Here is a 16,142-nt window from a genome sequence, read left to right on the forward strand (position 1 = left end):
TCTGCAAAGCTCAGTTTCACGTGAATATTACTAAAAGCATGCATTGTAATTTTGCAGCACGGCATGTGCATCATTCATTGATGTACATTCGAATCATTCATGTTTTAAAAGCATGAATGAGACCGCATGGTTTGTGTATGCGGCACACACATATTCGCACACTGTGTGCTCAGAGCAAAGCACACACATCTAAAGTTATCTTAATGTGAGCATTTTAATGGTCAAATAGGTATCAAAACGCGATGTTCAGTGATTATTCATATTAACTCTCATTTAAGTAATAAACAAACTAGTTGAGAATCAAAAGACATGTGAAAGAGAAACCATAAATCAGAACCGTACTGCTCTTAAAGTGAAAGTGCGTGATATTCCTGCTGCCGACTGTTTTTACCATTAATCAAACAACAAAAGAAGACAATCCCTCACTGTTCTTGTCTGAAGGACTTTAGTAGCTATAATCAAAGTTTTTTTTTTTTTACAGTGAAGATGCTTAAAGCACAGTTTGTTTCATATTTTTATTCTATTGTACATATTTCCCTTTCCTTTGCAGGGAGGAAAATAAATGAATACAGTTGAAATCTAAATTATTAGCCCTACTTTCCCCCCCCCAATTTCTGATTAATGGAAAGAAGATTTTTTTTAACCCATTTCTAAACATAATAGTTTTAATAACTAATTTTTTATAACTGATTTCATTCATCTTTGTTATGATGACAGCACATATTTTACTAGATATTTTTCAAAATACAAGCATTCAGATTAAAGTACGATTCAAAGGCTTAATTAGGATAATTGGGCAAGTCATTGTATACCAGTAATTTCTTCTGCTGACCATCAAAAACTATTTTGCTTAAGGGAGCTATTAATATTGACCATAAAATAGATTTCAAAATATTTAAACCTGCTTTTATTTTAGCTGAAATAAAACAAATAAGACTTCCTCCAAAGGAAAAAATATTATAGGAAATACTGTGAAAAATTCCTGAATCTGTTAAACATCATTTGGGAAATATTTATAAAAAATAATAATAATAATTTCACAGGAGCCCTAATAATTTTGACTTGAACTAATAATCATTTTGAATAATTGTGATTAAAATAATGACCAAAAAAATCGTGATTATGATTTTTCCCATAATAGAGCAGCCCTAGCGGGGACATTTCAGTATTTATTAAGTGTTGTCCACAATAAATAATAATCATATTAATAAAAACACTGATTTAAAAAGTATTTTGTGACACCTACATCTATCATTACAAACACAGGTTTGTTTTAAAATAATAACTCTGTACCAAAGCGTTTATTTTAGGCCTGTATAAACTATAAAACATCTCTGCAAATTAATGCAATGCAATATAAAAAACAAAATTCAATATTTTGTCAATATTGCCTTGTCTCTCAGCGCACAGGCACACGCACTGAACTTCAAGTAACAGACAGAAAAAATAATTTAAAATAATGTAGCACACCTTGCAGCTTTCTTTAAAATTATGATAGGCCTGTATATAAAAATAGCGCCAGACCGTTTCTCAGTATTTCGCTGGTAATGTTTTTAAATAAATAATTAGGCCTACTTAAATATTAATTTGCTATTAATGTACAGTAATTGAGACAAAATAACATAATAGTAAAATATAAATATAATAAAAGTAAAATAAGAGTAATAATAAGAAAAAAATAAGATTTTTAATAGGTAAAAGTAAGAGTAAAATATAATCAACAAAATGTAAATTAAAACTGTGAATTAATAGGTAAATAAAAAGCTTATTTATTGACCATCTTAGTCCTATCACTTTAAAATAACAAACACTGTTTATCACTCTACGACGCAATAGTTTTTATTCATAACAATTTGCTTTTGTATGTTATTATTAGCAGTAATAATTATTATATCCATATTTATATTTGTTTTATTAAAAAAAAGCTTAGATTTGCCCACCTGCAGGTTTTAGACCATATGCGGGCAACATGTTTTTTAGGATATAACTCAGGTTTATGACAACACTTAGTTATTATTGTTCATTTATTCATTTGCTGAAAATTAGAACTGCATTTAGAAATAGTTTTGAAACAAATACTTGCGCTTAACAAACGCAACTAATTATTATTATTAGGCTAACTGATGTCTGTGCGTAAAGATTTTCCTATCCACCAAGAGCGAAAGTGAAAGTAGATCATTTATCTCTCATTCTCGCGCGGTAGATGCTCTGTTTAACAGTTTTCTGTTAAAAATAACTGTTAACTGTTTGCTTGTGAAATGCTCAGTTTTTCCACTTAAACTTACTTTACGTCATGTAAATAGCAAATGCGCTTATGGCACGATGCAAGGCTATTAAAGGGAATGGGAGATGAGACTCTGATTGGTTTATTCTCAAAATACACCTATAACTCATTAAGAAAATAAACTCAACCCTTTAGATCATGCTTAAAATTTGCTTAAAATAAAAAAGGCCTAAAATGCACATTATTTTTAAAGTAATTTTAGTTACTTAGTTTCTTCCTGCATTGTTATTGACAGAAATTCTTAACATCACCACCATCACTGTCTGGCTTCCTGGATTTCTGTCAAGATTCACCTGTTATTTCCTGAAGGGAAAAAGTGAGAGAGACATTATTATTCACTTATTTAAATTATTTAATTATTTTAATTATTATTAGTTTATTTTCTTAATAAATTAAAACGTGCACTCATTGACTTTCATGTTATTATTTTTCCTACTATTGGACTTTTCTACTTTACAAGTTTATTTTTTCTGTTAAACGAAAAACAAGGTATTTTGATGGAAGAAGAAAACCTGCAATCATTGACTTCCAAAATAAAAACACCAAAAATATGGAAGTCAATGAGTACAGGTTTTCATCTTCCATCTTCTTTTGTGTTTAACAGAAAAAATAAACCCATAAAGGGTGTGCAAATGATGACACATTTGTCATTTTTGGGTATGAGCCAGTCACAGAGTTGTTTTCTACAGAGGTTTGTTAATTCTTGACAAAAGAATTAACAAACCTCTGTAAAAAACAACTCTGTGTTGGTCAAAGCGACTGGCTCATGGAGGTACTGAAACAGAAAAGCAAAGATAAAGAAAATTCAACATTCGTTTACTTACTTTTAAAGTCTCGCATAACAAACCATGCCCTCATAAACCATGAAGAAACACATGTTATAATAGTCTACTGCTAGCACCATGTAAACCTACACATACTGTGTCCTCATAAACCATGAAGAAACACAGATTGAAGGAAGTGAAGGATGAGCAAATGATGACAAAATTGTCATTTTTGGGTGAACTATCCTTTTAAGGAGTGTCAAAATAGCATTACAAAAGAATTAACAAACCTCTGTAGAAGACAGCTCTGTTTGTGTTTGTCAAAGTGACTGACTTATAGAGGTGCTGAAAGAGAGAAGTAAAGAAAGATGAAGAAAACATGAAATTCACTTACTGAAAGCTTTAAGTCTTGCAAAACCAATCATGTCCTCATAAACCATGAAGAAACACACACGTTATAAAATAACAGTCTACTGGTAACATTGTAAACCTACACATACTGTGTCCTCATGAACCATGAAGAAACACACAGATTTAATAAAACAATAGTCTACTGCTAAGTCACATCCAATAGACATACTTGGTCCTCATAAACCATGAATAAACACACAGGACTGCTAACCTGCATTTAGCAGAAATAGGAAACTGTTACTTTAGCACTTAAAAGGATGGTTCATCCAAAAATGAAAATGTACTTGCTATTAATATACCCCAAAGCATTCCAACCCTTTAAGGGTTTATTTCTTCTGATAAACAACAAAAACAAGATATTTTGATGGAAGAAGAAAACCTGCAATCATTGACTTTCATAATAGAAAACACAAAAAATATGAAAGTCAATGGTTACAGGTTTCCATCTTCTTTTGTGTTTAACAGAAAAATAAACCCATAAAGATTGAAAAAACAAGTAAAGGGTGAGCAAATGATGACACAATTGTCGTTTTTGGGTGTACTCCTTTACTCTGCCCTCATAAACCATGAAGAAACATGTTATAATAGTCTACTGCTAGCACTATGTAAACCATTGTAAACCTACACATACTGTGTCCTCATATACCATGAAGAAACACACAGATTTAATAAAACAACAACCTACTGCTAAGTCACATCCAATAGACATACTTAGTTCTCATAAACCATGACTAAACATACAGGACTGCTAACCTGCATTTAGTAAAAATAGGAAACTGTCAATTTTGCACTTAAAGTGATGGTTCACCCAAAAATTAACATTTACTTACTATTAATTTACCCTCAAGTGTTCCAAACTTTTATGGGTTTATTTCTTCTGTTAAACACAAAAGATACTTTGAAAACTGATGAAAACCTGTAACCATTGACTTTCATATTATTGGTATTTTCTATTATGGAAATCTATGGTTACAGGTTTCCATCTTTTTTTTTTAAAGTATTTTCTTTTGTCTTTAACAGAAGAATTAAACCCATAAGGTTTAGAACAAGTAAAGGATGAGCAAATGATGAAACAATTGTCATTTTTGGGTAAACTATCCCTTTAACGACTGTCAAAATAGCTTGACAAAAAATTAACAAACCTCTGTAGAAGACAGCTCTGTTTGTGTTTGTCAAAGTGACGAGCTCATTGAGATACTGAAAGAAAGAAGCACAGAAAGATTAAGAAGCAGGGCTCGAAATTGCGACCATTTTGGTCGCATATGCGCCCGAAAATTAATCTATGCGACCTCATAATATATTTGGGCGCATTAGTGCGACTGCAAATAATGGTTGTAGTGCGACCTGTTTTGGTTTTTTCTAAAAACATGCTGAATCGCTCTTCCCTGCCTCTATATTGGTTCATATTAGCTGTCATTCACTCAAGGTATTGCGCTGTCAGATGACAGGGAAGGAGCTTTTATGACCACAGGAAATGCAAACGGCTGAAGAGTAAAAACTTAAAGCTCACAAGTTTGAAAACCCCACCTAAGTTGAGGCGCAGATGAAAGCGATCATGACACGTCACGTGGTGAATAATGATCCGCCAGCTGTGATCAATCGAGTACGCGCTTCTTGGAGAAGGTGCCCGAATCTCCATGCGTCGCTTTCACTGCGTGTTCAGCGCAAATGTCCGCTGAAAGTCAAATCTAATACTGTACATATCATCGCCAAAGAAGCTCGCCTTTACTAAGTTTACACTGAAACTGCGGCTCATAACAAAGACCGGATTTGCGCCGATGGTTAGCGCAAGAATCTTGCGCTGCCTACTTATTAATTGGGTCGGCTGACTCGCCTGCTTTTCCACAAACACAGAAAAATGAAGATCATCTCAGACTGAACCTTTAAATTGACACAAACTGAAACCAAAACTTTAAAAGAGTGATAGAAGCGAGACTTTACTTTCTTTCTTTTGTCTATTCTTTTTTAAGGTATATATTATTTTTTTATTTATTTACTGATGACTGCTTTGCAGCTTTCATCATTGAATTGAATGATTTATTATAATCTTTTGTTTGTTTTGTAGCAGAAATATTATTTATTAAATTGACATGCATATAAAAACAGCAGTACAAAATTAATATTTCTTACTGCAATGCTTCATTTTTGTTTGATGCAAACTATACAATTATTTTTCATAAAGTAACAGACTTTTAATAGCGGATAACCTACATTCATGCACATTCAAGGCAGTATCATAATGAGAAATGCAATTCATTGTTACTATTATTGTCATTTTCATCATCATTAATATTCTATGGCCTAATTATTAGACATTCATTTTGGAATTATTGCACACAAATATCAATGTCTTCGCAGCATTAGTTAGATAGTTGTTTCTGGTTTTTGTTAGTCCTATTAATGTTGTTTTAAAATACAATAAATCCCTTAAAAAACAATTTGCAGCGGTGCTCATTCATTTTTGGTGGGTGCTCCTAAATTTTTTCTGGTGCTCCTAAAAATTTTTTGGTGCTCCTAAATATTTGAAGTTGGGAGCACCGGTGCTACCAAGTAAAAAAGTTAATTTCGAGCCCTGAGAAGACATGTCATTGGCTTAATGAAAGCTTTATGTCTCGCAAACCAATCATGTCCTTATAAACCATGAAGAAACACACAGATTTAATAAAACAATAGCCTGCTGGTAAGTCACATCCAATAGACATACTTGGTCCTCATAAACCATGACTAAACTCAAAGGACTGCTAACCTGCATTTAGTAAAAATAGGAAACTGTCATTTTAGCACTTAAAGTGATGGTTCACCCAAAAATGAACATTTCCTTACTATGAATTTACCCTCAAGTGTTCCAAACCTTTAAGGGTTTATTTCTTCTGATAAAAAACAAAACAAGATATTTTGATTGAAGAAGAAAACCTGCAATCATTGACTTCCACAATAGAAAACACAAAAAATATGGAAGTCAATGGTTACAGGTTTCCACCTTATTTCAAAGTATCTTCTTTTGTGTTTAACAGAAAAAATAAACCCATAAAAATTTAAAACAAGCAAATGGTGAGCAAATGATGACACAATTGTACTTTTGGGTGAACTAGCCCTTTAAGGAGTGTCAAAATAGCTTGACAAAATAATTAACAAACCTCTGTAGAAGACAACTCTGTTTGTGTTTGACAAAGCGACTGGCTTATGGAGGTGCTGAAGGAGAGAAGTAAAGAAAGATGAAGAAAACATGACATTCGCTTACTGAAAGCTTTAAGTCTCACAAAACCAATCATGTCCTCATAAACCATGAAGAAACAAACGTTATGAAATAAGTCTACTGGTAACATTGTAAACCTACACATACTGTGTCCTCATGAACCATGAAGAAACACACAGATTTAATAAAACAATAGTCTACTGCTAAGTCACATTCAATAGACATACTTGGTCCTCGTAAACCATGACTAAACACACAGGACTGCTACACTGCATTTAGCAGAAATAGGAAACTGTAATTTTAGCACTTGAAGGGACTTTTTAAGTCACGCATAACAAACCATGCCCTTATAAACCATGAAGAAACAAGTTATAAGTCAACTGCTAGCACTATGTAAACTTACACATACTGTGTCCTCATAAACCATGAGTAAACACACAGATTTAATAAAACAATAGCCTGTTGCTAACTCACATCCAATAGACATACTTGGTCCTCATAAACCCTGACTAAACACACAGGACTGCTAAATTGCATTTAGTAAAAATAGGAAACTGTCATTTTAACACTCAGAGAGATTGATCACCCAAAAATGAACATTTACTCACTATTAATTTACCCTCAAGTGTTCCAAACCTACAAACAAACTAGATATTTTGACAGAAGAAGAAAACCTGCAATCAATGACTTCCATAATAGAAATCAAAAATAATATGAAAGTCAATGGTTAGAGGTATCCATCTTTTTTCAAAGTATCTTATTTGTTTTGTCAAACAGAAAAAAAGAAACCCATAAAGGTTTGGAACACTTGAGGGTAAATTAATGGTGAGTAAATGTTAATTTTTGGGTGAATCATCCCTTTAAGTGCTAAAATTACAGTTTCCTATTTCTGCTAAATGCAGTGTAGCAGTCCTGTGTGTTTAGTCATGGTTTATGAGGACCAAGTATGACTATTGGATGTGACTTAGCAGTACAATGTTTTTTTTATTAAATCTGTGTTTCTTCATGGTTTATGAGGACACAGTATGTGTAGTTTTACAATGTTAACAAAAGACTGTTGTTTTATAATGTGTGCTTCTTCATGGTTTATGAGGACATGATTGGTTTAAAGTACCAAAATAGCTTGACAAAACAATTACAAAAACCTCTGTAGAAGACAAGTCTTTGTGTTTGTCAAAGTGACAGGCTCATATAGGTACTAAAAGCGAGAAGCAAAGAAAGATGAAGAAAACTACTGAAAGCTTTAAGGCTCGCATAACCAATCATGTCCTCATGAACCCTGAAGAAATACACAGATTTAATAAAACAATAGTCTACTGCTAAGTCACATCTAATAGACATACTTGGTCCTTATAAACCATGACTAAACACGCAGGACTGCTACACTGCATTTAGCAGTGATAGGAAACTGTTATTTTAGCACTTAAAGGGGTAGTTCATCCAAAAATTAACATTTACTCTATTAATTTACCCTCACGTGTTCCAAACCTTTATGGGTTTATTTCTTCTATTAAACACAAAAGATACTTTGAAAACCAATGAATATTGACTTTCATATTATTTGTGTTTTCTACTATGGAAGTCTATGGTTACAGGTTTACATCTTTTTTTAAAGTACTTTCTTTTGTCTTTAACAGAAGAAATAACCCAAAATGGTTTGAAACAAGTAAAATGTAAGCAAATAATGACACATTTGTACCGTTTGGGTGAACTATCCATTTAGGGAGTGTCAAAATAGCATTACAAAAGAATTAACAAACCTCTGTAGAAGACAACTCTGTTTGTGTTTGTCAAAGTGACGGACTCATGAAGGTACTGAAAGAGAGAAGCAAAGATAAAGAAAATTTACCATTCGTTTACTTACTGTTTTAAGTTTTGCACAACAAACCATGCCCTCATAAACCATGAAGAAACACACGTTATAATAGTCTACTGCTAGCACCATGTAAAACTACACATACTGTGTCCTCATAAACCATGAAGAAACACGCAGTTTCCATAAAACAACATCCTACTGCTAAGTCACATTAAATAGACATACTGTGTCTTCATAAACCATGACTAAACACACAGGACCGCTACATTGCATTTAGCTGAAAAAGGAAACTGTAATTTTAGCATTTAAAGGGATGGTTCACTCAAAAATGAACATTTACTCACTATGAATTTACCCTCAAGTGTTCCAAACTTTTATGTGCTTATTTCTTCTGATAAACAACAAAAACAAGATATTATGATGGAAGAAGAAAACCTGCAATCAATAGCCCCTTTCACACATACAGACCTTTCCGGAAAATTGCCGGCAATTTTCCGGAAAGGTTGTATGTGTGAACAGGTCCTTTTTGAAAATACCGGTAAATTCGTTCTGGCTATTTTCCGGAAAGAGAAGTTGTAACATTACCGGCAATGTGCCGGAATGCTGCGCTGTGTGAATGCAAAAGGAAGATTCCCGTAATAAGCGCGTGCACGTCTAGAACGTGCTGACGTGAGACGTCTGCTTTAGCCAATCACAACAGTCAGACGCATTTACGTCCGCGCGGTTTGTGAGGATAAAAGCCTTTGAATATTTTTCCAGACACATTTAGCTGCTAGAAGTTAGTCAGATCACGTTTATATGTTCTTCTTAATGATAACTGTGTAAATAATCATCGATGAGATGCTTATGATAAGCCGTTGTTTGTTTACCTTCAAGCTTTGCACATGCACATATTATGAACATCTCGACATGCGAAAGTGATCCTGCGAAAGTTGTTCACAATATTGATCATCCACAGAGTTTGTAATTTAGTCAAATGTTTACAAATACAAGCGCAGCCGTTTAAAGCTCATTTGTGGTGAATGTTGTCAGAATTTACCGGTATTTTGGAATGGATGTGTGAATGCTCTTTTCCGGAAAATTTCCGTAACGTCCTCGCCTGTGTGAACAGCGCTTTTTTGAATATACCGGTAAAGTCTTTCCGGAAATTTTCCAGATATTTACCGGTATCACTGTGTGAAAGGGGCTAATGACTTCCATAATAGAAAACACAAATAATATGGAAGTCAATGGTTACAAGTTTCCATCTTTTTTCAAAGTATCTTCTTTTGTGTTCAACAGAAAAAATAAACCCATAAAGATTTAAAACAAGTAAAGGGTGAGCAAATGATGACACAATTGTACTGTTTGGGTGAACTATCCCTTTAAGGAGTGTCAAAATAGCATTACAAAAGAATTAACTAACCTCTGTAGAAGACAGCTTTGTTTGTGTTTGACAAAGTGACTGGGTCATGGAGGTACTGAAAGAGAGAAGCAAAGAAAGATAAAGGAAACATGACATTCGCTTACTGAAAGCTTTAAGTCTCACAAAACCAATCATGTCCTCATAAACCATGACTAAACACACAGGATTGCTACACTGCATTTAGTCTAATTAAGAAACTGTCATTTTAGCACTTAAAGGGATGGTTCACCCAAAAATGAACATTTACTTACTATGAATTACAGGTTTACATCTTTTTAAAAGTATTTTGTTTTGTCTTTAACAGAACAAATAAAGAAACAAGTAAAGGGTAGGCAAATGAGGACACAATTGTACTGTTGGGTGAACTATCCCTTTAAGGAGTGTCAAAATAACATGACAAAAGAATAAACAAACCTCTGTAGAAAACAACTCTGTGTTGGTCAAAGTGACGGGCTCAGGGAGGTACTGAAAAAGAGAAGCAAAGATAAGATTTTTTTAACATTGTTAAATTACTTTAAGTCACGCATAACAAATCATGCCCTTACAAATTACGAAGAAACACACGTTATAATTGTCTACTGCTAGCACTATGTCAACCTACACATACTGTGTCCTTATGAACCATGAAGAAACACACAGATTTAATAAAACAATAGTCTACTGCTAAGTCACATCTAATAGACATACTTGGTCCTCATAAACCATGACTAAACACACAGGACTGCTAACCTGCATTTAGCAGAAATAGGAAACTGTCATTTTAGCACTTAAAGGGATGGTTCACCTAAAAATTAACATTTACTCACTATTAATTTACCCTCGAGTGTTCCAAACCTTTAAGGGTTTATTTCTTTTGTTAAAAACAAAACATACTTTGAAAAACGATGGAAACCTGTAACCATTGACTTTTATATTACTTGTTTTTTACTACTATGGAAGTCAATGGTTACAGGTTTCTATCTTATTTCAAAGTATCTTATTTGTTTTGTTAAACAGAAAAAAGAAAACCATAAAGGTTTGGAACACTTGAGGGTAAACTAATAGTGAGTAAATGTTCATTTTTGGGTAAAACTATCCTTTCAAGAAGTATCAAAATAGCTTGACAAAAGAATTAACAAACCTCTGTAGAAGACAACTCTGTGTTTGTCAAAGCGACTGGCTTATGGAGGTGCTGAAAAAGAAAAGTAAAGAAAGATGAAGAAAACATGAGATTCGCTTACTGAAAGCTTTAAGTCTTGTTTAACCAATCATGTCCTCATAAACCATGAAGAAACACACACGTTATAAAACAATAGTCTACTGCTAACATTGCATTCTACATACAGTGTCCTCATAAACCATGAGTAAACACACAGATTTATTAAAACAATATCCTACTGCTAAGTCACATCCAATAGACATACTTGGTCCTCATAAACCATGACAAAACACACAGGACTGCTACACTGCATTTAGCAGAAATATGAAACTGTTATTTTAGCACTTAAAGGGATGATTCACCCAAAAACGAACATTTACTCACTAACAATTTACCCTCAAGGGTTCCAAACCTTTACGTGTTTATTTCTTCTGATAAAAAACAAAAACAAGACATTTGGTGGAAGAAAATCTGCAATCATTGACTTTCATGGTAGAAAACAAGAAAAGATGGAAACCTGTAATCATTCACTCCCATATTATTTGTAAGTATTTTCTTTTGTCTTTAACAGAATAAATAACCCCAAAAAGGTTTGAGACAATTAAAGGGTGAGCAAATGATGACACAATTGTACTTTTTGGGAGAACTATCCTTTTAAAAAGTGTCAAAATAGTTTGACAAAATAATTAACAAACCTCTCAAAGTGACGAGCTCATAGAGGTACTGAAAGAGAGAAACAAAGATAAAGAAAATGTAACATTTGTTTACTAACTGTTTGAAGTCTCGCATAACAAAAAATGCCCTCATAAACCATGAAGAAACACATGTTATAATAGTCTACTGCTAGCACCATGTAAACCTACACATACTGTGTCCTCATAAACCATGAGTAAACACACAGATTTATTAAAACAATATCCTACTGCTAAGTCACATCTAATAGACATACTTGGTCCTCATAAACCATGACTAATCACACAGGACTGCTACACTGCATTTAGCAGAAATATGTAACTGTCATTTTAGCACTTAAAGGGATGATTCACACAAAAATTAACATTTACTCACTATTAATTTACCCTCAAGTGTTCCAAACCTTTAAGGGTTTCTTTTTTCTGTTAAACACAAAAGAAGATACTTTGAAAAACGATGGAAACCTGTAACCATTGACTTTCATATTATTTGTGTTTTCTATTATGTAAGTCAATGGATACATGTTTCCATCTTTTTTCAAAGTATCTCATTTGTTTTATTAAACAGAAAAAAAGAAACCCATAAAGGTTTGAAACACTTGAGGGTAAATTAATAGTGAGTAAATGTTCATTTTTGGGTGAACTATGCCTTTAAGGAGTGTCAAAATAGCTTGACAAAAGAATTAACAAACCTCTGTAGAAAACAACTCTGTTTGTGTTTGTCCAAGCGACGGGCTCATGGAGGTACCGAAAGAGAGAAGCAAAGAAAGATGAAGAAAACATGACATTCACTTACTGAAAGCTTCAAGTCTTCCATAACCAATCATGTCCTCATAAACTATGAGTAAACACACATATTTGATATAACAATAGCTTGCTGCTAACTCACATAAAATAGACATACTTGGTCCTCATAAACCATGACTAAACACACAGGACTGCTACGTTGAATGTAGTAGAAATATGAAACTGTCATTTTAGCACTTAAAGGGATGATTCACACAAAAATTTATATTTACTCACTATTAATTTACCCTCAAGTGTTCCAAACCTTTAAGGGTTTATTACTTCTGTTAAACAACAAAAACAAGATATTTTGATGGAAGAAGAAAACCTGCAATCATTGACTTCCACAACAGAAAACACAAATAATATGGAAGTCTATGGTTACAGGTTTCCATATTTTTTCTAAGTATCTTCTTTTGTCTTTAACAGAAGAAATATCCCAATAATGGTTTGAGACAAGTAAAGGGGGATCAAATAATGAGACAATTGCACTTTTTGGATGAACTATCCCTTTAAGGAGTGTCAAATTAGCATGACAAAATAATTAACAAACCTCTGTAGAAGACAGCTCTGTTTGTGTTGGTTAAAGCCACAGGCTCATGGAGGCGCTGAAAGAGAGAAGCAAAGAAAGATGAAGAAAACATTAAAAGCTTTAAGTCTCGCATAACAAACCATGTCCTCATAAACCATGAATAAACAGATTTAACAAAACAATAGCCTACTGCTAAGTCACATTCAGTAGACATACTTGGTCCTCATAAACCATGAGCAAACACACAGATATTAAAACAATAGCCTATTGATAGGTCAGCAAACTTGACATTGTTTCTCTTGATATCTCAATATTGTAAGCTATAAAAAAAAAGCTTTAAATATTAGTAATATTTGTTATTTCTCAAATGTGGTAAAAAACAATATTATTATAATATGTAGGCCTAGTAATGGTTAAAATGCTCAATTTTGCATAGATCTGGCATGTTAAACTTTAAATTGGTCTTTAATGCACAGGACAGAGATGACATCAGAATACAAATTCAAAATTCTGAAGATGAGTGTTAGATGTATGCTTGCACTCTCTTATGGTCCACATGCAAATAGATCATTTTCACTGGTATAACCAGGCATTTGTCATCATCAGATTTCAACTTGCATTATTTTCATCATTTAACAACAGTAGTTTATACTGCAACTGTGTAAACGTTTAATCTTACACAGGGCTCGAAATTAACTTTTTTACTTGGTAGCACCGGTGCTCCCAACTTCAAAAATTTAGGAGCACCAGAAAAAATTTAGGAGCACCACAAAAAATTTAGAGATGACATTGATATTTGTGTGCAATAATTCCAAAATGTGTATGTATTAAAATTCTAGAATATTAATGATGATGAAAATGACAATAATAGTAACAATGAATTACATTTGTCATTATCATGCTGCCTTGAATGTGCTTGAATGCAAGTTATCTGCTATAAAAAGTCTGTTACTTTTTGAAAAATAAATGTATAGTTTGCATCAAACAAAAATGAAGCATTGCAGTAAGAAATATTTATTTTGTACTGCTAAACAGCATATATATGCATGTCAGTTTAATAAATAATATTTCAGCTGCAAAACAAACAAAAGATTATAATAAAATATTAAATTCAAGGCTGAAAGCTGCAAAACAGTCATCAGTAACTAAATAAAAAAAATATATACATCTCATGAAAGAATAGGCAAAAGAAAGTAAATAAAGTCTCGCTTCTATCACTATTTAAAAGTTTTGGTTTCAGTTTGTGTCAATTTAAATGTTCAGTCTGAGCTGATCTTCATTTTTCTGTGTTTGTGGAAAAGCAGGCGAGTCAGCCGACCCAATTTATGAGCAGGTTGAGCACCGGCGCAATACCGCTGTTTGTTATGAGACGCAGTTTCAGTGTAAACTTAGTAAAGGCGAGCTTCTTTGGCGATGATACAGTATTAGATTTGACTTTTAGCGGACATTTGCGCTGAACACGCAGTGAATGCAACGCATGGAGATTCGACCACCTTCTCCGAAAAGCACGTACTCGATTGATCTCAGCTGGCGGATCAATATTCACCACGTGTCATGATCGCTCTCATCTGCGCCTCAACTTTAGGTGGGGTTTGCACTTTGCAAACCTGTGTGCTTTACGTTTTCACACTTTAGCCGTTTGCATTTCCCGTGGACATAAAAGCTCCCTCCCTGTCATCTAACAGTGGATAGCCTTGAGTGATTGACAGCTAATATGAACCAATATAGCGGCAGGGAAGAGCGATTCAGCACGTTTTAAAAAAAAAATCAAAACAGGTCGCACTAATGCGCCCAAATATATTATGAGGTCGCATCGATTAATTTTCGGGCGCATATGCGACCAAAATGGTCGCAATTTCGAGCCCTGTTACACATAATACTCACCGTGTGAATAGAGGCTAATCTAAAGAAAAAACTTTGAATTGTTATATTGCGATTCTCAATATAATAATGTATCGCTACACCCATATTAAATGTATTATTATATAAAAATAACTGCACAGATACAGGAACAATAAGAAAATATCTCTTCAGATCAACATTTAAAAGACAATTATATAGACAAACCTCTTTGAAGCTCACTCTGTTCAGAATTCAAAGATAATGGCTCATGAGGAGACTGAAAAACATAATCAAAACACAGAAAATAAAGCTAAAACAACTCAAGTGTGTGCTAAACAGACATTATTAAACATTATATTTAATACTACATACGGTTCAAAATATGCCAATTTTTAAAATAAAATCCAATATACCCTACCTTTGCTTTTTCATGTTTGTTACAGGAGAGAAGGTCAACTCCTCCACATGACACACTCTAAAATTACAATTGTATGTTGTGATATCGTGCAGAACAATGTTTTAAAATTAAACACAAGGTACTTTTTTATACAAGATTAAAATTGTAACTCTGCCAAATAAAAACAGTTCTGTCAACACATGAACACTGACTCCACAGAGTATGCATCACAAACTTTTCTGGACAGTGAAAACTGATACAGAAGAAACTAAATCATTGAAAAAATTCATTATGTTGGTTTAATAGTGCACAAAAAGTACACTGTACAGGAAACTGGCCCAAAACAATTATCTAATACTTTACTATTTGATAGTGTCAGGCCCGGATTAAGAACTCAAGAGGTCTGTATTAAAAAAAATAAGAATAGAATACATTTTTTTCAAAACAAATCTATAATATATTGCCCACATTTTTTAAATAAATTATATATATATATAGTCTACAAAGATTTAACTTATTTTTTAAGAAAATGAAAATTTTCTTATGAAAATGAAAATTGATGGTATAAGTACACTTGTTCAAGTTAACTGAAGCAGTACTAAAATATATATTTTAAAAGGTATTTATTACTATTCTCCACTGTGCTTTGCGAGAGCGCTTACTGAACAGCACGTTCGTTGACATAAGACTGCCCAGGCACGAATGCAATGTGAGTGCAGGCCGTAGGGGGAGACGGAAGGGGGGAAAAGCATGCTTCAGCCTGGTTCATGGCAACTGTACAGTGCGAGTACGCCCTCAGACACACGATGAATCCAGTCTGCACTGCCATTAGCATCCTCCACCTGGTTAATGCTAGCTTGCACATAACATTACCATAAC

The 16,142-nt window shown here is 33.4% G+C and overlaps 1 long non-coding RNA gene across 2 annotated transcripts in view; it reads right to left on the reverse strand.

The window, feature by feature from the left end:
* Positions 1 to 16,142, reverse strand: part of LOC141375772 (uncharacterized) — a 52,120-nt gene that overhangs the window by 13,506 nt on the left and 22,472 nt on the right. For both annotated transcript variants that reach the window (XR_012384556.1, XR_012384557.1), the window contains exons 3-14: positions 15,285 to 15,341; positions 15,092 to 15,143; positions 12,399 to 13,100; positions 11,710 to 11,737; positions 10,997 to 11,047; positions 10,291 to 10,341; positions 9,877 to 9,931; positions 8,416 to 8,470; positions 6,597 to 6,651; positions 4,602 to 4,656; positions 3,339 to 3,393; positions 2,491 to 2,587 (exon numbers count right to left, since the gene is read on the reverse strand). This is a non-coding gene — a long non-coding RNA (uncharacterized lncRNA). The remainder of the gene's footprint in view (positions 1 to 2,490; positions 2,588 to 3,338; positions 3,394 to 4,601; positions 4,657 to 6,596; positions 6,652 to 8,415; positions 8,471 to 9,876; positions 9,932 to 10,290; positions 10,342 to 10,996; positions 11,048 to 11,709; positions 11,738 to 12,398; positions 13,101 to 15,091; positions 15,144 to 15,284; positions 15,342 to 16,142) is intronic.

This window comes from Danio rerio, chromosome 8, assembly GCF_049306965.1.
Source record: "Danio rerio strain Tuebingen ecotype United States chromosome 8, GRCz12tu, whole genome shotgun sequence".
In the NCBI taxonomy this organism is placed as follows: domain Eukaryota; kingdom Metazoa; phylum Chordata; class Actinopteri; order Cypriniformes; family Danionidae; genus Danio; species Danio rerio.